The following is a 25,118-nucleotide window of genomic DNA, read 5'->3' on the forward strand; positions in this document are numbered from 1 at the left end:
GTTTTTCTCCAGATAAAAGAATCCGTGTTTTTACGTCATTACGAGAATATCACAAATTCTAAATATAACCAAGTGATTAAATCTCAACAACAAACAAGTATGATCATGATCTAGATCAAAAGCAACCCTATAAGACTTTGTGAAAATATTTATTTCTGGCATGCAAATCAATTCATTCGGACTTAAACATCCCTCTATTCGTCATCACCATACTTAAATCAACATCAACTTATCAAATATCATTGTCCATCTTAAGGGATCATGCTAAATATGCATGCAAATGTAACTATATGAAATCACATAAAAACAAACAAATATGTCCTAAATGAACAATCATGCAAAAATATGAATGAACTACAACTAAACATGCAATATGAATCTATATGAATCTATATGGACACACACTACTAATCCTTACATTATCACCCCCAAACTTAAAATTTTCAATATCCTCATTGAAGACAATAATAAGGATTTCAGGCATACCTAATTAGCGGGAGATTCACCCTCGTCGGGTGGAGGATCAGGTGGCCAATCAACCTCGCCACTAGTGTCTCGGAAAATAGTACCGAAAACGTGTGTCAAATCTTTAGCAAAATGACGGTGAATGTCGTGCATGGCCTCCATACGCCTAATTACTCACCTGTACTGCTCATCACCAACACCAGTCCTATCAACTACCTGTTGCACATGAGAAGAACCCTCTGTAGGCACTACAGGATCCGTTCGACTACCCTCTTCATCATCAAAAATATATCCCAACCCCTTGTCAGGGGGTGCACCTAAGAATGAATAACTCAAGTGATCTGGTAGTGGGTTGAGCTCAAGTGTGGGAGCATCTTCAATAGATGGCTTGAGACGCTCTTGAGAAATTTTCAGCTCTGCTAACCCAAGAAAATCAAATGGCACATCCAACTTCCTCTTCCACGGAGGTGCATTCAAAACCTGTAGTTGCTCTACTTTAAAACACTCCTCTTTAGCTGTGGGTAACTTTATTTCCTTAAACACATTAAAAGTGACCTTTTGATCGTGAACCTTCATCGTAAGCTCTCCTTTTTGCACATTGATCATAGTTCGGCCTGTATCCAAGAATGGTCTTCCCAAGATGATGGGAATCTTCTTATCTTCCTCGAAATCAAGAATTACAAAGTCAGCAGGGAAGAAGAGTTTATCCACCTTGACCAAGACATCCTCCACTATACCTCGTGGATAAGCGATGGAACGGTCAACTAGTTGTAATGACATGTATGTTGGTTTCGGCTCAGGCAGACCAAGCTTCTTGAAGATAGATAAGGGCATCAGATTGATGCTAGCTCCTAAATCACATAAACACTTATCGAATGACAAGTTTTCGATGGTACAAGGAATAGTGAAGCTTCCAGGATCTTTAAGCTTCGGAGGCAACTTCTGTTGCAGCACAGCACTGCATTCCTCCGTTAGAGCAACGGTCTCTAAGTCATCGAGCTTCACTTTCCGAGAGAGAATACCTTTCATAAACCCCGCATAGCTAGGCAGCTGTTCAAGAGCTTCAGCGAAAGGTATGTTGATATGAAGTTTCTTGAACACCTCCAGAAACTTCTCAAACTGCTTATCCAGCTTTTTCTTCTGCAGCCTTTTAGGAAAAGGAGGTGGAGGATAAATTTGTTTCTCCCCTGTATTACCCTCAGGAGGAGTGTGTTCCAAAGTAGTCTTCCTTGGTTCCACCTCTACTTCCTTCTGCACATCTATTTCAGCTAAAACTTCAGATTCTGGAACTTGAGACTTTTCAGGCTCTTCGTCTTGCTGAATTTGGGGGCTTGCAACCTTTCCGGACCTTAAGGTGATGGCGTTCACCTGTTCTTCAACTTCCCTCTTGCCTGGATTGGCTTCTATATCACTAGAAAGCGTTCCTAGTGGTCGATTCAATAAGGCATTAGCAATTTGCCCTATTTGGTTCTCCAGAGTCTTGATAGAAATAGCCCGGCTTTGGCATATAAGAGCCTGGTTTTTGCACATAAGCCTTAACTCCTCCAATTCAGATTTTTTTATTCGAAGATAGACCTATATCATTAGTTTGTTATTGAAGTTGGAGTTGTTATCTTGGTGTAAATTATTGCTGAAAACCAGGAGGGTTAAATAGCTTATTTGCAAACTGCTGGAACGGCTGTTGCATCGCATTCTGATTGTTGCTTCAGCTGAAGTTAGGATGATTCCAGTTGGCAGGATAATAAGTGGCAGGAACTGGCTGCTGCGATCTCTGAAAGTTGCTCACAAACTGAGCTGAGTCACTAGATATAGCGCATTGCTCTGTCGCATGCGGACCTGCACACAGCTCACAAACACTAGTTATCTGCTTAACACCATAGTTAGCCAGATAATCGATCTTCATAGATAACGCCTTTAGTTGAGCAGTGAAGCCGTAGCTGTATCCACCTCAAGTACTCCTGCTACTTTGCCCTCTGGACATCTCTAGGTTGGATACTGATACATTAGCAGCCATCAGTTCAATTAGATCATAAGCTTCCTTATAGCTCTTTGCCCATAATGCTCTGCCTGATGCTGCATCGAGCATGGGTCTGGACTGTGCTCCCAACCCATTGTAAAAACAAGTGATGATCATCCAATCAGGAATTCCACGATGAGGACACTTCCTAAGCACCTCCTTGTAGCGCTCCCAAGCTTCACATAGTGATTCTCCCGTTTGCTGCACCAATTGAGTAATAGTGTTCCTCATTGCAGCTGTCTTTGCCATAGGGAAGAATTTAGTAAGGAATTTCTGAGCAAGATCCTCCCAAGTAGTAATCGAACCAGCTGGTAGAGAGTGTAACCAGCTCTTAGCCTTGTCCCTCAGAGAGAATGGGAACAGTCTCAGCTTTACAGCATCTTTAGAAACACCGTTGAACTTGAAGGTGTCGCAGATCTCAATGAAATCCCTAATGTGCATATTGGGATCTTCCGTTAAAGAACCCCCAAACTGGATTGAATTCTGCACCCATTGAATTATGCCAGGCTTGATCTCAAAGGTATTAGCTGTGATAGTTGGCCGGACAATGCTAGATTGAATGTCATTGATCTTGGGTTGAGAAAAATCCATCAAGGCTTTCGTTCGTGCTGCTAGATCTCCCATTGTAATGAGTACCTGAAACACAAACAAATAAACTGTGAAAGTAAAAGAATCCGAGTCAGTGAACTTTAACGACCACTGATGACAAGCACATAAACTAAAAATTAACACCGAGTCCCCGGCAGCGGCGCCAAAAACTTGTTAGGGCGAAAACACGCGCTAATATTCATGCAAGTATACGCGTTCGCAAGTAGTATAAGATATAAATCAGATTCGTACCCATAGAGACTGGTTTAGGTTAAGTTCAATTTATGCACCTATGCAACAATGTATGGTTATCGCTCAATGCTAAGACAAATAACAAATTGGGTTTTTATTAAACTAAGAGATTATACTAAATAACATTAACTAAGAGAATTGAGGTTAAATTAATATATAAGACAAACATGGGATTCTAACTTCATTAAATACTTCATTCAATAGCCTTCTCGTTCTTAACCTTAGCATGTGATGGTGAGGACACTAATCAGATAACACGAAACTGATAAACGCCAACTTTCATTGCACGAGTACCATTCTACTAGACATCCATCAAAGAGATAGAAGTTGAATAGGCACCAATTATATTGAGACCCTATATGTCTATAGAATTTGACAACATAACGGTTTAAGCACAAGTTATCTATCTTGATTACATAGGGCAAGTAAAACGGTTAGAGTTACCTACGAATCATGCATACACATACATGAACCTATGTTAGCATGGCAAGTTCTAAACCTCTATATTCACTGTAGCTTCAATAGAGATTAACACGCTATCTTATATGTTAGCTACGCACATAAGACGAATAAGCACAACCAATACTAGGATATCAATCAATCACCACACACCAAGATATCGAAACAAATTAATTATTGAAATTCATAAGTAAATCCGCTAGAACCCCATGACAACGATTAGCCCATAATCGAACTCATCGTCACCATGGGTTCCAATAAAAGCATGGTATAAACAAGGTCTTAATAAACTGAATAATAATTAAAGTACGAATAAATGAGATCTAGGTTCAACAAGAAAAAAATGAGCATCCAAAGTTACAACTAATTCAAAGAATCACAAGTTGAAAACAAGATCTTCTTTTTCGGAGTTGTTCTGTGCTTCTAGGTCTTCTCCTACTGATCCCAATCTTCCCGGATGATGAAAACCTTTTTTTTAAGTATATATACACTCCTAGTGGACCTGGACCCTTAAAATCGTCAAATTCCACTCAAAAAAGGCTTTTTCAGCGAAATCAGCGACCAACCGCCTCCTGAGCGGGCGCTCAGCTACTGACTGGGAAAATATTCTGATGAATCTTGTTTTGGCCATAACTTGAGTTCTACTCGTCAGAATTAGGCGATTCAACTGCCCACGCGAAGCTAACAAGATTCTATACAACTTGACAATGTCCTTGGCTTCCAATTCTGATCACTTTTCATCATATTTCCTTTAAAAGCTCTTTTCTTCATTTAACTGATACCTGAAATGCAATAACACAAAAACACATCAAAATACCAACAACTTGAGTCCAAAATACCAATTTAAGCTTGTAATAAAGCATTCCAAGTGGATATAAAATCCACTTATCAATATCAATGATCAACCTCCAACAATTAGTTTTAGGAAATTACATCAAGAACATGTCTAAAAAAGTCTCAAACTTTCTATTTTCTAACAATCCCCCACAAGTTCATACAGAAATGCATATAAGATTTTATCAGGACTTGATTTTCAGAGTCGGTACCCTTCCGGGTTTAAACCCTTCTAAGTCCCCTACTTTGATGGCTACCGGATATAGATGGAATGTTTCACCTTGAATCTCTATCTATTTTGTATAAGCACACTCCATAGATGATGACAAGTCAAAAAGCTATGGTACAGATCTACAGCTTTGAGATGTTATGGTCGTGTCTCGATCCTGTTCGTCGAATGCTTCAAGGAATAACTCTTTCCTCTAATTGCGACCTCACAATTACATTCACTTTGCTAGGCATCTCCAAAGATGTATTGCCAACATCTCGTCTTACGACTTGACCCCATTCAGAGTTTTTAAATCCCGACACAGTATTTGGTCCATCAGAGTTTATCAAATTTTGATCCAAAACTGTTTCTACCAGAGTTTATTAAAACTCTTGCTAACTAGCAGTTCAAGTACCTCTTAAAATTTACAAGGGATAGACTCAGATACATAAGTATCTAAATGTATATTGTAGAGGTACTACCAATTCATCCTTATAACTTGTTATTACCATATTGAATATACTTTGAGGGATCTCCTCTTAGGTGTATTAGGTTCCCGCTGTTGATGAATCATGACGGGTTACCAGTCCCATCCCCAACCTCGACTTAAGGACTACAACATGCTCAAGCCCCTTAGTTAGTGGATGAGCTATATTATCCCGAGTTTCTATGAATGTTATAGCAATAATCCTATCAGACACAAGACCCCTAATAGACTTCGGTCTAACTTCGATTTGTCTCTTTGTCTTAGCATTATACTTCACACTTCTGATCTTGTTGATAGTTGTACGGCTATCACAATGAACAGAAATGGAAGGAAGCAGTTTTCTTTCTACACATAACATAGACATAAGCCATATAACCATTCAGCCTTCACCCTATGGCATCAAGTACACACAACTCATACTTAAAATGGGCTTTTCCTACCAAATATTTCCTACCGGCACATTTCCTACCCATTTTTAAGTCAAAGGAACTTCTCCTAACAATTCTGTACTCGGTAGGAAATGCAAGTCATTTCCTACTGATGATGGTAGGAAATGGCTAAATGTTATGGATTAAAAACTAATATATATAATTGTTGTATTTATTACTAAGGAACGTGAGCTTCGAGGCTCGATTTGACTGTTCTTGTGTTTTGTGACTCAATCTGCCTTAACAAGATGACTATGTACCTTGCTGATTGCCAAGGATCAAGTAAAAAATGTAGTTCTGATCTGTGGGGTGAGGCCCCTTATATAGATGTGGGAGTCCTTGAATTGGACTTGGTATAGGAGACTTGGTGGTCAAGTCTCTGAATTAGGATGGACTTGGGAGTCCTAGGAAGTAGGAAGCTGATTCCTTATCCTATGAGGTTCCTTGGAGGCCAATCTACAAGGATTTATATCCCCACTAGGACTTATCTTAATAGCTATTTTTCTACCTTATTAATTAATTATGAAATTAATAAATAATCAGGGTTTTGGGCTTTTTTTGTTCCATCAGGCCTGATCTGGTCTATCAGGCCTGATCAACATGTTAACCTTTCTGGTCTGAATATCATACATCTTCTTATTGGGCCTAGCAGCCCGCACCTTGTATAATCAATGTAATATTTAATTACACAATCATGATTTATTTATCCCTATCATTTGCCCCCCAACTTTTGGGAAACAGAGACTAGGTTTCACAGAAGTTAAGTTAATTTGTTCCCTTACAGGGTATCATTTTTGCGTAAAGTGTGGAGCGACCTACACATTTACAATGATTTACTTTTATTCCTTTTATTCAGGAATTATCTTAATTTTCAGGAATTTTTCCCTTAATTATGGGATTTTTCCTTAATTTTCAGAAATTTTTCCCTTAATTCTGGGATTTTTCCTTAATTTTTCTGAAATTTTCCCTTAATTCTGGGATTTTTTCTTAATTTTTCTGGATTTTCCCTTAATTTCTGGGATTTATCCTTAATTTTCTGGATTTATTCCTTATTTCTGAAAATATTAACATTTTTCAGAAAATATTTTAAGGAATTTCCTTTATTTTCTGTAATTTTCCAGAAATTTTCCTCTTTTTTTTTCACCCCCCTTTTTTTTAAAATCATGTGAGCCTCAAACAGGGCTTTTTGTTTTTGGGCCGTGGTACTGGGCCTTTGTTTTTCTGAGCTGGGCTTTTATTTTCTAAGCCCAAATTCCAAACTCTTCTAAGATTTTTCAGGATTCTTCCAGAATCTTCAAATATTTCAAGTTTTTCTCTTGATTTTTCCAGGAATTTCCTGGATAATTCCAGAACCTTCTTATTTTTGGGCCTAAATGGGCTTTTCAAGGCCCAAATCACCTTCTTCTTGGCTATATAAAGGTGGGATGAGAGTGTAATTTCCTCACACCTCTCATTTCACCTCTTCACACAATCTTCAACTCTCAATCACTTCTCTTCCTTTAGTTTTCTAGCCACCTTTCTTCCCAAGGTTTCCAGGTTTTTCCCAGCTTTACTAATGGCTGACAAGAATTCCGAGAGGGCGGCCAAGATAGCCTCGGCTTCAAAACGAGGTAAGGCTATCGAGATCCGTTCTTCATACATGTCTTTAATCGATATGATTAACACTAGGGGGGATGATTATCCCTCTACCGCACATCTCGATTCTTTTAATCATTGTAACACTTGGCACAACATTGATTTTGATAAATTAAATGCACGTTATAACGTCCTTCCTCCTCTTAGGTTAGTTCCAGTTTCTGGTGGTGACCGTACTTGCCACTGCAAACCCGACACTCTTTTTATTTATACAGATGCCATTAATGTTGGGCTTAGGTTTCCTTTCCATCCCTTCATTCCTTATCTTCTAGTCGATTTACAAATCAACCCATGTCTGCTTCCTCCAAATGCTTGGAGGAACATTTTATGTTTTATGGTCTGCTGCCTTAGGGAAGGTTTTCCCCTTTCTGTAGCTATTTTCAGGAAGGTCTTTCAGTGTTATAACAGCTCTTCCAGTATTTGTGGTTGGGTCTATGTTAAGCAAAGGCCCAAATATAAGCATATCTTTAACAGCGCCTCCATTCCCGATAACAACAGAAATTGGAGGAATAGTTTCGTCGGGTTACACTGAGAGAATGGCGACTGGGGCACACTATTCAGATCTTCCTTCGGGAAGGTTAGTGATGGTAGCCTCAAATCCATTCACTTAACTCTTGAGGAAACTATTATTTATAATGAGCTTACTCAGGATGACGACACTACTACCAGCTGGACTCTCTTAGGAGAGTTCTACCTCATTCATGTGGGACTATCCTCTGTTTCTCAACAGGGTATTTTTCTTCCCTTCTCAATTTTATTTCATTTCATGCATTATTAACACCACTTATTTTGTTTTTTATCTTGTTTTGCAGCTGCTAAGGAGATCAACGAGGACAATGTACCTCCCGTTGAAGAGACTGCTAGGATGAAAAAAGCTCGCCTTGCAGGCCTGGACACTCGAGGAAAGGCCACGGAGCCTATCTTCTTGAGGAAACACAAGGAGCCCATGGGGGAGGCTTCAACTGAGGGAGTTGAGGGCCACAGTGCTCCTATTACCGCTGCTGCTCCTGCTGCTGCTGCTACAGGCGCCTTCCAGCCTCTCTGGGGATTCCGACGAGGGGACTCCGTGGTGGGATCCACCAAACATGCCTGGGATTGGTCCTATCATGGAGTGACTCCTAAATATTTCACTGATGTGGTTGCCACCCCTGACCTAGAGAGGATAAAGCTCATGGGAGCTCATTCTCTGGCTTCGGTATGCCTCCCTCTCCTTCTTTTTTTTTGGACTTATCTTTCTTACTTGTAGTATTTACTTGCCTTACATTTTGTTTATTATTTCATTTCAGTCCAACGCCTATTTTCAAGGCACTGTGAGGCAAGCCGAGTCATGGAAACGGGTTTCTGACAAGGTTGACAATGCCCTCAGGAAGCAGCAGAAGAAGTATGCTGCTCTGGAGAAGAAATTCAAGCGCAAGGAGGAAGAACTCGGAGAATCTAACGCCGGGCTGGTGGTACTTGGGGCAGAGAAGGATAAAGCTATAGATAACTACTTGGACTCGGAGGAGTTTGCCCAGTCCATGAGGATTAGGGATGACTCAGTCTTCTCCGGGTTTTTTAGGACTGGTTGGGACACGGTCCTTGGGACCGTAAACGAGGCTTGTCTTGATATTAACCCGGCAGACTATGTCTGCCCTGATGATGAGGCTTTGCTACAGAGGTTTGGTACTCGAGTATTTGTCTCGGATCACATCCCTCAGGACCCGCTTCTTCCTCCTCCCGAGTCTTCTTTCAGACCTGCTGAGGATGACAGCTCTTCCTCCTCCTCCGAGACGACAGAGACATCTAGCGAGAGCGAAGGGATGATGGTATGGATGCCGAGGGCACCTCAGCTCCTTAGAGCTTTTTCATCCCTACGTGGCTTGTTTACTTTATCTTATTTCCGAGACTTTATTTATCAAACTCTTGTAATATTTATTTGATCTACTTTATTTATCAGATTTTACACTTGCATTTCACGCATTTGATCTTCCTTGCCTTGCATTCAAACATATTTTGAAAACTTCATGAATTTTCATAACTTGTTTGGGATTCATCCCTTATATGAGTCTTTAATAAACTTCAAAAATAAAACTAGAACATATAAATCCTAAGCAAGCAAATCTTCAAGGTGCTTTTCAACCTACTTGTCATCTTGACAAGTGAGAATCGTATTCAATTGTTCTACACATAGTAAACCTTCAGGTTTTATGCATTCCAAGTTCTCGGAACTTCAAAACCATCCATAGTCTCTAGCTTTTAGGTTCCTCTACCTTGAACACTTTTGACTTTGTATGGCCCTTCCCAATTCGGGGCAAGCTTCCCTTTCTGTCCTACACCGAAAGCTTCTATCTTCCTCAAGACTAGGTCACCTTGTTTGAAAAACCTTTCTTTAACCCTCAGGTTATAGTAGAATGAAGCTTTTTTTTTATATTCCACTATCTTCGCATGTGCCTCATCTCGCACTTCATCAATTAAGTCCAGGGCTAACCTTTGTCCTTCCTCATTCTCCTCAGCATTGAAAGCTTGAATACTGGGAGAGGAATGTGATATCTCCATGGGAACAACTGCTTCTGCCCCATATGCTAACAAGAAGGGAGTTGCCCCAGTCATGACTCTACAGGTAGTCCTATAGGCCCATAATATTGGAAGTATCTCATCCACCCAATTATTTCTTGATTTCTCGATCCTCTTCTTTAGTCCATCCAGGATTATTCGATTTGCTACCTTCGCTTGCCCATTGGCTTGCGGGTGAGCCATAGAGGTGAACTGTAACTCAATTTCATTTTCTTCACAGTACTTCTTGAATTCCTCATTATTGAATTGTGTTCCGTTGTCGGTGACTAGGATACGGGGAATTCCATACCGGCACATAATATGTTTCCACAGGAATTGTGCAACCTGTTAGTTGTGATTTTGGCCAAGGGTTTGGCTTCAATCCACTTAGTGAAATAATCAATGGCTACAATCAGGAACTTCCTTTGTCCCGTGGCCATGGGGAAAGGTCCCAGAATATCCATTCCCCACATAGCAAAGGGGATGGACGAGTTGATAGAGGTCAACATCTCGAGGGGTTGTCTAACAATTGATGCATGTTTCTGACAGCGGTCGCATTTCTTCACACATTCTTTGGCATCAGCCATCATCTCTGACCAATAGAAGCCTAAATGGGTTATCTTATGAGCCAAGGCCCTGCTTCCCAAGTGTTGCCCACATATGCCTTCATGTACTTCTTCAAGAGCTAAGCGAGCCTCATCGGGCCTAAGACATCTTAAGTAGGGAACCACGAAAGACCTTTTATACAGAATCCCATCTATCAAAGAGTACCTTAGTGCCCGAACAGTTAACTTCCGTGCCTCAGTAGCATCATTTGGCAACCAACCGATTTGTATGTGGGCCTTAATGGGGTCTATCCATGACGTCCCCAGGCCCATAGGAGCTACAAGCTTAACATCTATTCTTCGTGTCTTCAAAATGTGGAAGTACACACTTCCTCAACTTTCTTCTATCTCAGATGAAGAAAACTTTGATAATGCATCTGCCTTACTATTTTCCTCCCTTGGAATGTGCTCAACATGGCATTCATTGAATTGGGTCATCACAGCGCTTACTAGGCGGACATACTTAGCCATCGTATCATCCCTTGCCTCAAATTCTCCCTTTACCTGGGATATAACCAGCTTCGAGTCTCCACGGACTTTCAAGTTTCTGACTCTAAGTGTCCCTCCTAGGCCGAGGCCAGCTATCAGGGCTTCATATTCTGCCTCATTGTTTGTGGTTGGGAAGTCTAATTTCATGGCATACTCAATCAAGAACCCATCAGGGCTTTGTAAAACCAATCCTGCTCCACTTGAGTTTGTTTTTGATGCTCCATCAAAATAGAGAATCCAATATTCTTTCTCGTTATCACCCTTCTCTTTGTCCCCATTATCAACTTCCTTGTCTTGGGGTATGGTATCTTCCTTCCCCCCGACTTCTTGGTTGGCTATGGTACATTCCACTATGAAGTCAGCTAATGCCTGGGCTTTTATTGTCGTCCGCGGCTTGTACTTAATATCGAACTCTCCTAGCTCTATTGCCCACTTGATCAACCTCCCACTAGCCATAGGACTATGAATGATATTTCTCAGGGGCTGATTTGTTAGCACCTCAATTTGATGAGCCTGAAAGTAGGGACGTAACTTTCTTGAAGCCATCACCAAGGCTAGAGCAAATTTCTCAATAGTTGAATAATTCAATTCAGCACCATGCAGAATTTTGCTGACATAGTATACGGGTTTCTGGATTTTCAGTTCCTCCTTAACCAATACAGCGCTCAAGGCACTTTCTGAAACGGCTAAGTACAAGAATAAAACTTCATTCAAAGTTGGCTTGGCCAACAACGGGGCTTGGGCCTTATATTTCTTTAGTTCTTAGAATGCCTTCTAGTTTTCCTCATTCCATACAAAGTCCTTAATGTTCTTTAGTGACTTGAAGAATGATAAGCACTTGTCTCCTGACTTGGAGATGAATCGTCCCAGCACAGCAACTCTTCCTGTGAGCTTCTGAACATCCTTGACAGTTTTTGGTGGCTCCATGTCCAGGATTGCCTTTATTTTATCGGGGTTAGCCTCGATCCCTCTCTTGGAGAACATCAATCCCAAAAAATTTCCAGATCCTACTCCGAAAGCACACTTTGTAGGATTTAACATCATCTTGTGGTACCTCAGGACCTCAAAAGCTTCCCTCAAATGGGTTATATGATCAGTCTTTACTAGACTCTTGACTAACATGTCATCAACATAGACTTCCATAGTCTTACCAATAAGATCCTTAAAAATTTTATTTACCAACCTTTGGTAGGTGGCTCCTGCATTCTTAAGACCAAATGTCATAACAAGATAACAATAAACACCAAAGTCAGTGATGAATGATACCTTTGGGATGTCATCCTTGTGCATCTTAATCTGATTGTATCCGCTAAATCCGTCCATGAAGCTCAGCATCTCATGCCCAGTAGTGGCATCAATCAAAGTATCAATTCTTGGCAACGGAAAACAGTCTTTGGGACATGCATCATTCAGATCAGTGAAGTCTATACACATCCTCCACTTTCCATTGGCCTTCTTCACCATTACAGGGTTTGCTAACCATTCCGGAAATTAAATCTCCTCAATGAATCCAGCCTCTAAGAGCTTCTCTACTTCTTGTTTTATAGCCTCTTGTCTTTCCGGGGCAAAGTTTCTTTTCTTTTATTTCACTGTCTTTCGGCTTGGGTCCACGTTTAACTTGTGAGTAATCAGCTCCGGGTCTATGCCTGGCATATCAGCTGCTGACCACGCAAACAAATCACTATTTTCTTGCAAAAATCTCACCAACTTCCCTCTAAGGGGCTCCTCAAGCGTGGCTCCAATGAAAGTCATCCTTTCAGGATTCCCGGTGTCTAAAGGAATCGAAACTAAGTCTTCTGCTAGCTTTCCTCTCTTCTCATCATTCTCTCGGACATCCATATCTTCAATAGGAAGGACCTGCCCCCAACTCCATCTGCCCTCAAAGAGGCTACATAACAACTTCTAGCCATTTTTTGATCTCCTCTCTCTTCTCCAATCCCGTTCTGAGTGGGAAACTTCATAACTGAATGGTAAGAAGAAGAGACTACCTTGAAGGCATGTATCCCTGTTCTTCCCATGATAGCATTATAAGTTGAACTAGCCTTTACCACCACAAAGTCCAACATCTGCATTGCTTGCCTTGGTTCCTGACCTATGGTGGTTGGCAACTTGATTATCCCTTCTACAGGACATTCTACTCCCGCAAATCCATATATCGGCATGTCAGTTGGGGTCAATTGAGAGTCGTTATACCCCATCCTTAGAAAGGCATCATGGAGTAAGATATCCACTAAAGCACCATTATCCACAAGGATCCTCTTGACCGGGCTATTTCCTATTATCGGTGTTATGACCAGAGGGTCGTCATGAGGAAATTTCACACCCTCTAGGTCAGAATCATCAAAAGCCAATGTTACTTCTGTCCTGGCCCTCTTCGGGGCTTCTCCAATAATATGCATAACCTCTCTAGTATATATACTGTTCTGGAGTTTCTGGATAATCCAGCAGCAGTTGGTCCTCCAAAGATTGTGTTTATCATAGGCCCTCGAGGTCGCGACCCTCCATATATTGTGTTTATAACCGGTCCTCTAGGTTAGGGATTCAGCCCCTGATAGTCTTGGTCCCTCCTACGATCTTCAAAGTTCTTCCTTCCATTATTATTCCTATCCCCTCCTTCTCCAGTGTATTTGTTCAATCTTCCTTTTCCAATGAGGAATTCTATTTCATCTTTTAGTTGCCTACACTCATCGGTGTCATGACCAACATCTTTGTGAAATCTGCAATACTTGCTCTTATCTAATTTGGCAGGATCAGCCTTTAAGGGCTTAGGCCAACGAATATCTCGATCTTTTTCAATTATCATCAGGATCTGGCTTCTAGGAGCATTCCGCTTAGCGTATTCAGTGAACTTTTGCCCAGGTCCTCCCTTCTTGGGGTTTGAATCAGGGTTTTTCTCGGTTCTAGGATACTTGTCCTTAGCAATATACTCCAGATCAGTTTTCCGCTTCTTGCCTCCGATGGGCTCATTACTCACTACGGTCTTCCTCATGCTTTATTTGAACTTGATATACTTCCCTGCCCTATCCTGGAGCTGCAACATGCTTTCAGGGGGACGTTTTGCCAAGGATATCTTAAAAAACTCATCCCTAGTTCCTTGTTGCAGTGCTATCATGGCTACCTTATCATCAAGGTCTGGGACTTTTAAAGCTTCCTTTGTGAATCGATTCAGATAGTCTCTCAAGGATTCCTTCGCTCCCTGCACAATGCTCATAAGAGACGTTGAACTTTTCTCATGAACTCTCCGCTGATGAATTGCTTAATAAAAGCCTGACTTAATTCTCTGAACGACCCAATAGAGTTTGGGGGAAAGCGACTATACCACCTTTGAGCCATACCCGACAGGGTTTGAGGGAAGGCCCGACACTTAATAGCGTCATTCACAGGCTGCAGCAGTAGTGCATTAGAGAATATCCTCACATGATTAGCGGGATCTCCCGTGCCATCATAAGCTTTGATAGTTGGCATCTTGAACTTTCTTGAGATATGGGCATTCATTATTTGTTCAATGAAGGGCGGAGTAGGATCATCAGGATCTCTAAGGGGAAGGAGATTACTTGGATCAGCCCTTGGGACAACAGCTCTTCTCTGTACTAAACCATCCAGGTCTATGACAGGAGGAGGATTTCTCCCCCTAGGAGGTACTGGGGGTTTGGTGGTCTGGTGTGCCTCCAAGTCGCGCCTCAGCCTTTGAATCTCAGCCTCATGAGCCCTGATCCTCTCCTGCACTTCTTGGGGATTCGTCCCTTGGGTGCTTTGAGGACGTTGGCTTCCATCAGCCATCGGCTCTTTGCCAGCACATCTCCTTCTTGGGGCTACTTCATCATCTGAAGATTCAGAGTCTCTCTCGGTGTAAGGACCAGAAAATTCCTGATCCTCAGGGATAGGAGCCAAACCTCGTATGTCGGGGGGTGATCGCCCTCGTGTTTCACTCCGTCCAACATGCCCACTTCCTCCAACCTTAGGGTGAAGGGGCATCCCATAAGGAGGGTTAGTGGTCACAACAGTTGAAAACTTGTACCTAATGGGTCGAGAGTTCACAGGTGCATGTAGTTGTTGAACTTGGGGATTCGTACCTTGAATAGCCGGGGGAATCGTCCCTTGTGGCTGAGGTTGAGTTGCCCCTGTCTGGGCTTCCCCTTGGGTAGGTGCATAAGTTGAATGAGGAGGTATTTCCATGGTTGATGAAATCACCTGAGTTGTCCCCAATGGTGTTCCTTCCTCCAGAGCTCTAACTGTTCTCCGTGTTCTCGCCATGGTTGTTATTGTGCTTTCCCACAGACGGCGCTAAATGTTATGGATTAAAAACTAATATATATAATTGTTGTATTTATTACTAAGGAACGTGAGCTTCGAGGCTTGATTTGACTATTCTTGTGTTTCGTGACTCAACCTGCCTTAACAAGATGCCTACGTACCTTGCTGATTGCCAAGGATCAAGTCAAAAACGTATTTCGGATTTGTAGGGTGAGGCCCCTTATATAGATGTGGGAGTCCTTGAACTGGACTTGGTATAGGAGACTTGGTGGTCAAGTCTCTGAATTAGGATGGACTTAGGAGTCCTAGGAAGTAGGAAGCTGATTCCTTATCCTATGAGGTTCCTTGGAGGCCAATCTACAAGGATTTATATCCCCACTAGGACTTATCTTAATAGTTGTTTTTCTCCCTTATTAATTAATTACGAAATTAATAAATAATCAGGGTTTTGGGCCTTCTTTGTTCCATCAGGCCTGATCTGGCCCATCAGGCCTGATCAACATGTTAACCTTTCTGGTCTGAATATCATACATCTTCTTATTGGGCCTAGCAGCCCACAGCTTGTATAATCAATGTAATATTTAATTACACAATCAGGATTTATTTATCCCTATCACTAAAGGTGGACCCACTTTTCCACGTCATTTTTCTAGCAAGTTTGTCACTCATAAAATGACATCGTTTTAAGCAAAGTATTTCCTACCGCACTACCACGGTAGGTTTTGTGCATCTCATTTCCTATCGATATCGGTAGGAATGGGTCTTGTAGGACCCATTTCCTACCATTTAGATGTGGTAGGAAATGAGCTTGTCTACTCAACACTAATAGACTAATGTGTTGCCCCGTGATTGGCTTATATGCCACATGATTTTTCCTGCCAAGAAGCGGTAGGAAATAACTAGTTACGTTTCTTGCCAAATAGTTACATTTCCTACCAACTATTAATCATTTTTTTAAATATAATCGAATTTAGTATTAGTCAAACTACTAGTTCACTATTAAATAGCAAACCAAATATATTTTTTATTCTAATTTTTTTATCATATCACTAAAATATATAGATATTGACATCTGTAAAGTTAGATCATTCATATATATGTTTTAAAAAAATTGAAACATCGGTATGAGACTAAACACTACTAAGAAGTACTGGTCAAAGTACTGGTTGACTGTTAAAATAGCAAACCAAATACATTTATTTTTTTCTAAATTTTATCATATCACTGAAATATATAGATATTGATATCTATAAGGTTGGATCATTCATATACATTTTTTAAAAAACCGAAACATCGGTATGAGACTAAACACTAATAAGAAATATTGGTCAAACTACTAGTTGGCTGTTAAAATAGCAAACCAAATATATTTATTTTTTTCTAATTTTTTTATCATATCACTGAAATATATAGATATTGACATATGTAAGGTTGTATCATTCATATAAATGTTTTAAAAACGGAAACATCGGTATGGGACTAAACACTAATAAGAAATACTAGTCAAACTACTAGTTGACTGTTAAAATAGCAAACCAAATACATTTATTTTTTTCTAAAAATTTTATAATATCACTAACATATATAGATATTGACATCTATAAAGCATAAAATTACTCTATCAAAGTCATGGTGAGAACCATAAAATAGAAATTTTCTATGTCATGATATAAAGTGCATCAAAGTTGGTGCACTTACTGTTGAATGCCCTTGTTATGCAATCAAAGAAAAAGTTCCACTCTTTCCTTAACCCATTCCTCTTCAATTGGACGAGATTCTTCATATCTTTGTCGTAGCCAATCTCTATAAATAATCTTCTCATTTCAACATCTCTTCCATCATCATATAAGCCGGTTCTTTATAACATGAGAACCTGGTCACCAGAAATAGTTGAGGGTTCATTCAAAGCAAAGCCCACTTCACTGGCTTTCAATAAATACTGAAATAGATGAATGTCAAGATTTATCCTAGTGTAATATAGAATAGCGGCATAGTTATTGGTGATAAACTTGGCACCACCATGAACAAATATAGATAATGTAGCAGGTGAAGACATGATTAATCTGTGTAGAAAAGCTTAAATCTGAAAAGGTTTTCAGCGTTTATCTTAGAGAGAAGAAGATAGTTATGTGAACTATGTGCTATTATGTGAAGTAGGAATGTTTAAGTGAGTATTATATTCCAAATGGCGTGTCAATTGGTATAAATGATTGATTGTGGAAGCGTGGCAGAAAACGCTCAGCATCGGGCCATCAGATAGGACGCGACCCATTACGCGAAAAAGGAAAATAATAATAATAGAAGGGAAATTTTGTGATGTGTGAATATGTGAGTTTGCCTGTCTATATGCATGACTACGTGATCTGGATGATTTTGAATGATTTTATGGAATTGATTTGATTTAATTAAGGTATACTGAACCTTTATTCATTTTTATAAAATTATTTGACTCTGGTCGAGACGTGAAGTTTGTTTTATTATCTTCAAAATAGTCCCAGAGACTTTGCAAAAATGATAAATGGATTTATTTGGTGATCGGTGTATTTTAAAATGATTTTATTAAGCTATAATCCTATTTTGAGCGCAATCTTGTAAAATCCGTAATAAATCAACCGTTCGCTAAAAAATTATTTTAAAATATGGCTGAAAAGCTAATTTTAAGATCTATATTCTAAAAGTGATATTCGTGGCATGTTTATCTTTTCTGATTCAAAAATATATTAATCAAATTCATTTTTGATTAAGGATAAAAGGAAATTAAGAATTTAGATTCTTTTTAAATTACCAACTTGCCCTTGTATGCATTTCGACTCACAATATGAGAGAAGGTTAGTTGTGTCATTTCCTACCCCACTCTCTCCATTCAACTTAACCAAATGCCCATACTATCCTTGCATGCATTTTGTGCTAATAATGAGAGATGGGTACAAGGGTAATTCCTCTTTTCCACTAACTTGTAAGTATAAAAGGAGAGAAGTTTGGTCATTTCCATTTTCATTCTATCTCTTCCCTTTCTCTTTCTCTCTTTTCTATCATCTATCTTTTCTCTCTTCTCTCCTGAACTCTCCCTCTCGGCTCTCTCTCTCTCACACACTCTTCCTTTCTCTCTCTCTTACATGCAACAACAAAAACTAGTCCAAATTCAAAGATCTTGTCATCTATAGCCCTCATTTTCGATCTTCTACTCATACACCATTTGCATGTAAGTGTTTGAGTAAGTGTCATAGTTCCATCTCTTTGGTTGTGTTCAAGAAAATGTAATATCTTGATATATGATCATAAGAGAGTCTAAAGTGATTTTGTGGTTTAAAACTCAAGGAGGAGACCCGTTATGGGCACTCTTAGGTTCAACCACCATCGGCCGTGATCAAATGAGAGCCGGTGGATCGTAAAAATGTGATTCGCTAAGTGTTTTAGCATGATCTTGTTATAATATGAATTGCATGTCATTAATTTGAGTTCATTTGGGTATAATCAATTGCTAAGGTTCAAATTTTCTTTAAAAATTATGTAGGAAAAATGGTTTTTGATGTAGGATAGCATGAATATATCATTAAGTGGTTGCATGCGAATTTGCTTGTTCTATGTGGGTGTTTGGGTTCAAATTTTTATAATTTAAAAAGGGGGTTTTGATTTTCATTTAATTTTACAAAATATTTTGGCTTGAGGATTTCTTTTGATTTTGGTTTTTCTTTGAAAATGATTTAAAGGAATGAGTTTTGGCTTGAACTAAAGTGTGTGAATGGTTCTTTTATTTGTGTGTTATTATTTGATTCTTAGATTGTTTTTTTTTTGAAAAGGCCGAATGGTTCATGGTCTTTTAAAAGGAATTAATTCAAGTTAATTGATTGATTTGATAGAGAGAGGTGTTTGCATGTCGATTTATTTGATCTATTGTGTTTTGTGTTAGAACCGAATGAGTTAAGGTTGTAAAAGTAATTGAATTGATCCTAGGATTTCACTAGAGGGATGCATGTAAAGTTATAAATAATTATTTGGTCTACTTGAATGGTTTTGGTTCAATTATGTGAAGTAAAAGGAAGGATTGAGTCATCTTGATATAAGATTATATAACCGTGGTTATAACTCAAGTATAGAGTTTGGATACAAGGACTATATGCTATGTTTTGTAATTATGTCAGAATCTGTGATTCGATGCCTATTTGGTTAAGGTATACGAGTTATGGTATAAACGTACTTTGTGTTTATGATTGAGTACATGTACTCTTAGGGTATTACGATAAAGGGAAATTGTTAAGCGTTCCGGGAACGTCGAATGGGAATCTAATTACGGTTTTGATTTTTGGATTGTAGAAACAAGAAAGCGAATTCAGGAAAGTAACTCTGCCCTTTGAATCTAACTAGGTGGCAGTAGTTCAACCCTTGTCAAACAAGAAAGCGAATTCAGGCAAGTATGTTAGATATATTTGATAATGTCATGGCTAATATGTTTTATGTTTAGCTTTTAGATCTTATTGAATAGGATAAATCAGTACTTAACTGTTGATCAGTACTTATACTGGAAGTCAGGACTTAAGGATATCAGTACTTATATTATCAGAAGATAATCATCAGAAGATAGATATCAGAACTTAAGTGCTGAAGGACAATCAGATAAGGACAGTAGCTGATTAAAGGAAAGAAGATCGAGATAAACATAAGAAGAGATATGCATGAAGAAGGAATTCCGTGAAGAATGGAATACTTGGAAGAAAAGATATCTGATTGATATATTTTAGGAAGCAGAATTATATTCCATATCAATTAGCGATTATCTTGTAACTGTGTAGTATATAAACACAGGCATAGGGTTTACACTATAAGTGATATCATTATCGAAGTTATTATTCTTTATAACCCTAGCAGCTCTCGTGATATTTGTTCATCACTGAGAGGTAACAGTTCCATACTATAACAGAGTTTATTGTTTTAATAAAGTTTGTTTTCTGTTACTTAAGTTCTTAAAGTTCGATTTGAGTGTACTATACACTGTATTCACCCCCTCTACAGTGTGTGTGTGACCTAACAATTGGTATCAGAGCCTATCTGTTAACTTACATACAGTTAAAGATCCAAACACAATCATGTCGGACACAGATGCTCCAACTAAGCCTACCACGACTGAGGAACCACCAAAGACACTAATTCAGAGTCGGTATGAGACCATCAGAGTCCCCATACTGAGACCATCTGAATATCCCGTATGGAAGGTAAGGATGACCATGTTCCTGGAAGCAACAGATCCAGAATACCTGGATAGAATCAAGGAAGGTCCTCACAAACCAACCAAACTCGCTGTTGCAGTTGCAGGTGAAGTAGCAATGACCGTACCAAAGGAGAAGAGTGATTATACTGCTGATGACATAGCATCAATTGCTAAGGATGCTAAGGTACGACACTTACTGCATAGTGTCATTGATAATGTAATGTCAAACAGGGTAATTAACTGCAAGACTGCTAAGGAGATATGGGATGCTCTGGAAACAAGGTGTCAGGGAACTGACACAATTAAGAAGAACAGGAAGACAATACTCACTCAAGAGTATGAACACTTTGACTCAAAGACTAATGAGTCATTGAATGATTTATATGATAGATTTGTCAAACTTTTGAATGATTTGTCATTGGTTGATAAAGAGTATGATCTTGAAGATTCAAACCTTAAGTTCCTGTTAGCTCTTCCTGAATGCTGGGATTTGAAGGCAACGACAATAAGAGACAACTACAATCTTGATGAAACAACTCTTGACGAAATCTATGGAATGCTCAAGACTCATGAGCTGGAGATGGAACAAAGAAGCAAGAGGAGAGGAGGAAAGTCAAGGACAGTCGCTCTTAAGGCTGAAGAAGAATTCCCCAAGGCAGCTTCCTCAAAGAAAGACAAGGGTAAAGCTCTTTTCATAAAGTCTGATACTGAGTCATCAAGTTCTGAGAGTGATGATGACTCAGATTCTGAAAGCTTGCCTGAGACCGATGCTGATGAGGAGATGATGAAGCTGTGTGCTCTTATGGTGAAAGGAATCACCAAGATTGCATACAGGAAGTTCAGGAAGGGAAAGAAGTTTTCCAGAAAAAGCATAAGTTCTGATAAGAAGAATTTCAGAAGATCTGAAGGCAGAGGAGGAAAGTCTGACAGAGGAGATTACACCAATGTTAAATGCTATAACTGTGGTGAGAAAGGCCACATATCTCCTGATTGCAAGAAGGTAAAGGGTGACAGAGGCAAGGCTCTTGTCACAAAGCAGAAAAGCTGGACAGACACTTCAGACTCTGAAAGTGAGGAGAACTATGCATTGATGGCAAATGCTGATAAAGAAAGTGCTGAGAGCAGTTCTGAAGCTGCTGAAACAAAGGTACCTCGGACTACTTATGCTTTTCATACTGATGATATTAATGAGTTGAGAAGATATCTTAAAACCATGTTTGTTAGTTATAGAGATCAAACCTTAACATGTGAAAGATTAACTTCTAAAAATCTTTCTTTTAAGAAAAGAAATGATTTCTTAGAAAAAGAGTTAGTTATATTCCATCAAACTCAGAAGGATAGAGATGATGCTTTTTATGTTAGGGATGAAGTGCTAAAAATGAATGAATCTCTAAAAACTGAGTTAGAAAAGGAAAGAGAGATAATCAGGACTTGGACTAACTCTAGTAGAACAACTCAAAATTTGCTAAGTAGTGAAAATTGGAAAGAGGGCTTAGGTTCTGGAGAGAATAAGAATGATAAAGGAACTGAAGAAATTAAGCTTGTTGTTAAGCAAAAGCCAAAGTTAAAGCCTGTTAAGTTTGTAACTGTAAAGTCTGATAATGAGAAATCAGAAGTTAAAGAGGAATTAACTTCTGACAAACTAAAACAGGAAAAGACAGCTGAAGTAAACATAGGCTTAATGACAAAGAAGCAGCTTAAGCATAAGCTGAAAGATGTCAAGAATGCAAACAAGGTAAAATCACTTAGGAAAAATAGGAATGGAAAGGAAGGTGTGAATAAAAGCAATGATTATAAACCTGTTCCTGATGCTCCTAGGAAAACATGTCATAACTGTGGAAGTTCTAACCATCTGGCTTCTTTTTGCAGGAAAAATAAGAATATTAACTCCTTACCTTCAAAATCAGGAGTTAAGAGTCAGTCAGTTAGATACAAACCACAAAATCCTTGTTTTCATTGTGGTAGTTTATGGCATTCCATTTATACTTGTAAGGAATATCATAGTTTGTACTATGATTATTATCAAAGAAAACCTTCTTTGAAGAAAGTTTCCATTGTTCCTTCTAGTGTAAATTCTGATTCAAAGTCTGATAATGTAAATTCTGATAAGAAAAATGTTAACATAAACTCTGATGCTAAATCCGCTGCAAATGTTAACAAACTTAATAAGGCCAAAGGATCCAAGCAAGTCTGGGTCCTTAAAACTAATAATTAGTGGTCTTTGTGATTGCAGGGCAACAGGAAAAATATTCTAGTTCTGGACAGTGGATGTTCAGGATATATGACTGGAAATAAGGCCCTGCTATCAGACTTTGTGAAGAAAGCTGGCCCAAGTGTTTCTTATGGAGACGGCAACATTGGAAAAACATTGGGATATGGCAATATCAATCTTGGGAATGTCATCATTGAAGAAGTAGCTCTGGTCTCAGGACTTAAACACAACCTACTGAGTATAAGTCAAATCTGTGACAGAGGTTATCATGTTGATTTCTTTGAAGAACACTGTGAAGTTGTGAGTAAATCTAAAGGCAAAGTTGTTCTGAAAGGATACAGACGTGGTAACATTTATGAAGCTAAGCTTTCAACAAGTACTGATGGCTCTGCAATCTGTCTGTTAAGTAGAGCATCAATTGAAGAAAGCTGGAATTGGCATAAGAAACTCTCTCATTTAAATTTCAACAATATAAATGAACTGGTCAAGAAAGATCTTGTGAGAGGATTGCCAAACACAGTATTTGCTCCTGATGGTCTTTGTGATTCATGTCAGAAAGCCAAACAAAGAAAATCTTCATTCAAGAGCAAGACTGAATCATCAATTCTTGAGCCTTATCATCTTATACATGTTGATCTATTTGGTCCAGTAAATGTCATGTCTATTGCAAAGAAGAAGTATGCGTTGGTCATAGTGGATGAGTTCACCAGATACACATGGGTATATTTCTTGCACACAAAAAGTGAAACTGCATCTATCTTGATTGATCATGTCAAACAGCTGGATAAAATGGTCAAAGATTCTGTGAAAATTTTAAGGAGTGATAATGGCACTGAGTTCAAGAATTTGATAATGGAAGAGTTCTGCAAAAGCCATGGAATAAAGCAGGTATTTTCTGCTCCTGGAACTCCACAGCAAAATGGAGTTGTTGAAAGGAAGAATAGAACTCTCGTTGAAGCTGCACGTACAATGCTTGAAGAAGCAAAGCTTCCAACCTATTTCTGGGCTGAAGCTGTGCAGACTGCTTGTTTTACTCAAAATGCAACACTCATTAACAAGCATGGAAAAACACCATATGAGATGGTGAAGAAAAAGAAGCCAAATCTGAAATATTTTCATGTATTTGGATGCAAGTGTTTTGTTCTCAAGACTCATCCTGAACAGCTATCAAAGTTTGATCTAAAAGCTAATGAAGGAATCTTTGTTGGATATCCACTTTCCACAAAAGCCTTCAGAGTCTATAATTTGAGAACAAAAGTGGTCATAGAATCTATCAATGTCTCTTTTGATGACAAGAAGATCACTGGTCTTAAAGATTTCGTTGACCATGATCAGCTGAGATTTGAAAATGAAGACTCATATTCTGATACTGAAAATCCTGACAGTCTAAGTCCTGATACTGCAAACTCTGATGGATTAAACTCTGATGTTATTGAAACTGTGGTGACTACGTTAAATGAAGATGCCCCTATGCAGGGGGAGCATACTCAAAATCCTACCACATCTCAAGAAACATTCGAACATGCATCTGGCTCTTCAAGTTCTGATTCGTCAAGTTCTGATAAGCCAAGTTCTGATAGTACTGAAAATCTAAATACTGAAGAATCCAACTCAGAAAGCATAGTTTTAGGGGGAGCATCAGAAAATGAAAATGAAGATAGCATGGATCATGGGGGAGCATCCAGTTCTAGAGAAAACCTTCCATCTGCAAGGAAGTGGACAAAATCACATACACCTGATTTGATAATTGGAAATCCTGATGCAGGTGTCAGAACTAGAACAGGTACTTCAAATGAGTGTCTTTACAATTCTTTTCTCTCTCAGACTGAGCCAAAGAAAATGGAAGAAGCTCTTCAAGATGCTGATTGGGTGCAAGCAATGCAGGAAGAGTTGAATGAATTTGAAAGAAACAAAGTCTGGACCCTAGTACCAAGACCAAAGAATAGATCTGTTGTTGGTACAAAGTGGGTATTCAGAAACAAAACTGACAGTGATGGCATAATTACAAGGAATAAGGCAAGGCTGGTTGCAAAAGGATATTCTCAACAGGAGGGAATTGATTATGATGAAACATTTGCACCAGTTGCTAGGTTAGAAGCCATAAGGATATTTTTGGCTTATGCTGCTCACAAAAAGTTTACTGTCTTTCAAATGGATGTGAAAAGTGCTTTTCTCAATAGAGAATTGGAGGAAGAGGTATATGTTGAACAACCTCCAGGTTTTGTAGATACCAAACATCCAGATTATGTCTACAGACTTGACAAAGCACTTTATGGACTTAAGCAAGCTCCTAGAGCATGGTATGAGACTTTAGCTCAGTTTCTTCTGGAAAGTGGATTCAACAGAGGGACAATAGACAAAATACTGTTCTACCTCAACCATGGAAAGGACTTACTTCTGGTCCAGATTTATGTTGATGATATCATTTTTGGATCTACAAATGACAA

General features: G+C 39.1%; 1 non-coding gene across 1 annotated transcript; it reads left to right on the forward strand.

The window, feature by feature from the left end:
- The first annotated feature begins 2,609 nt into the window (after positions 1 to 2,609).
- Positions 2,610 to 2,716, forward strand: LOC141675534 (small nucleolar RNA R71). The gene has a single exon (XR_012556182.1). It is a non-coding gene; the product is annotated as a small nucleolar RNA R71 (small nucleolar RNA).
- The last annotated feature ends 22,402 nt before the right edge of the window (positions 2,717 to 25,118 follow it).

The sequence above is a fragment of the Apium graveolens genome, chromosome 7 (assembly GCF_009905375.1).
Source record: "Apium graveolens cultivar Ventura chromosome 7, ASM990537v1, whole genome shotgun sequence".
In the NCBI taxonomy this organism is placed as follows: domain Eukaryota; kingdom Viridiplantae; phylum Streptophyta; class Magnoliopsida; order Apiales; family Apiaceae; genus Apium; species Apium graveolens.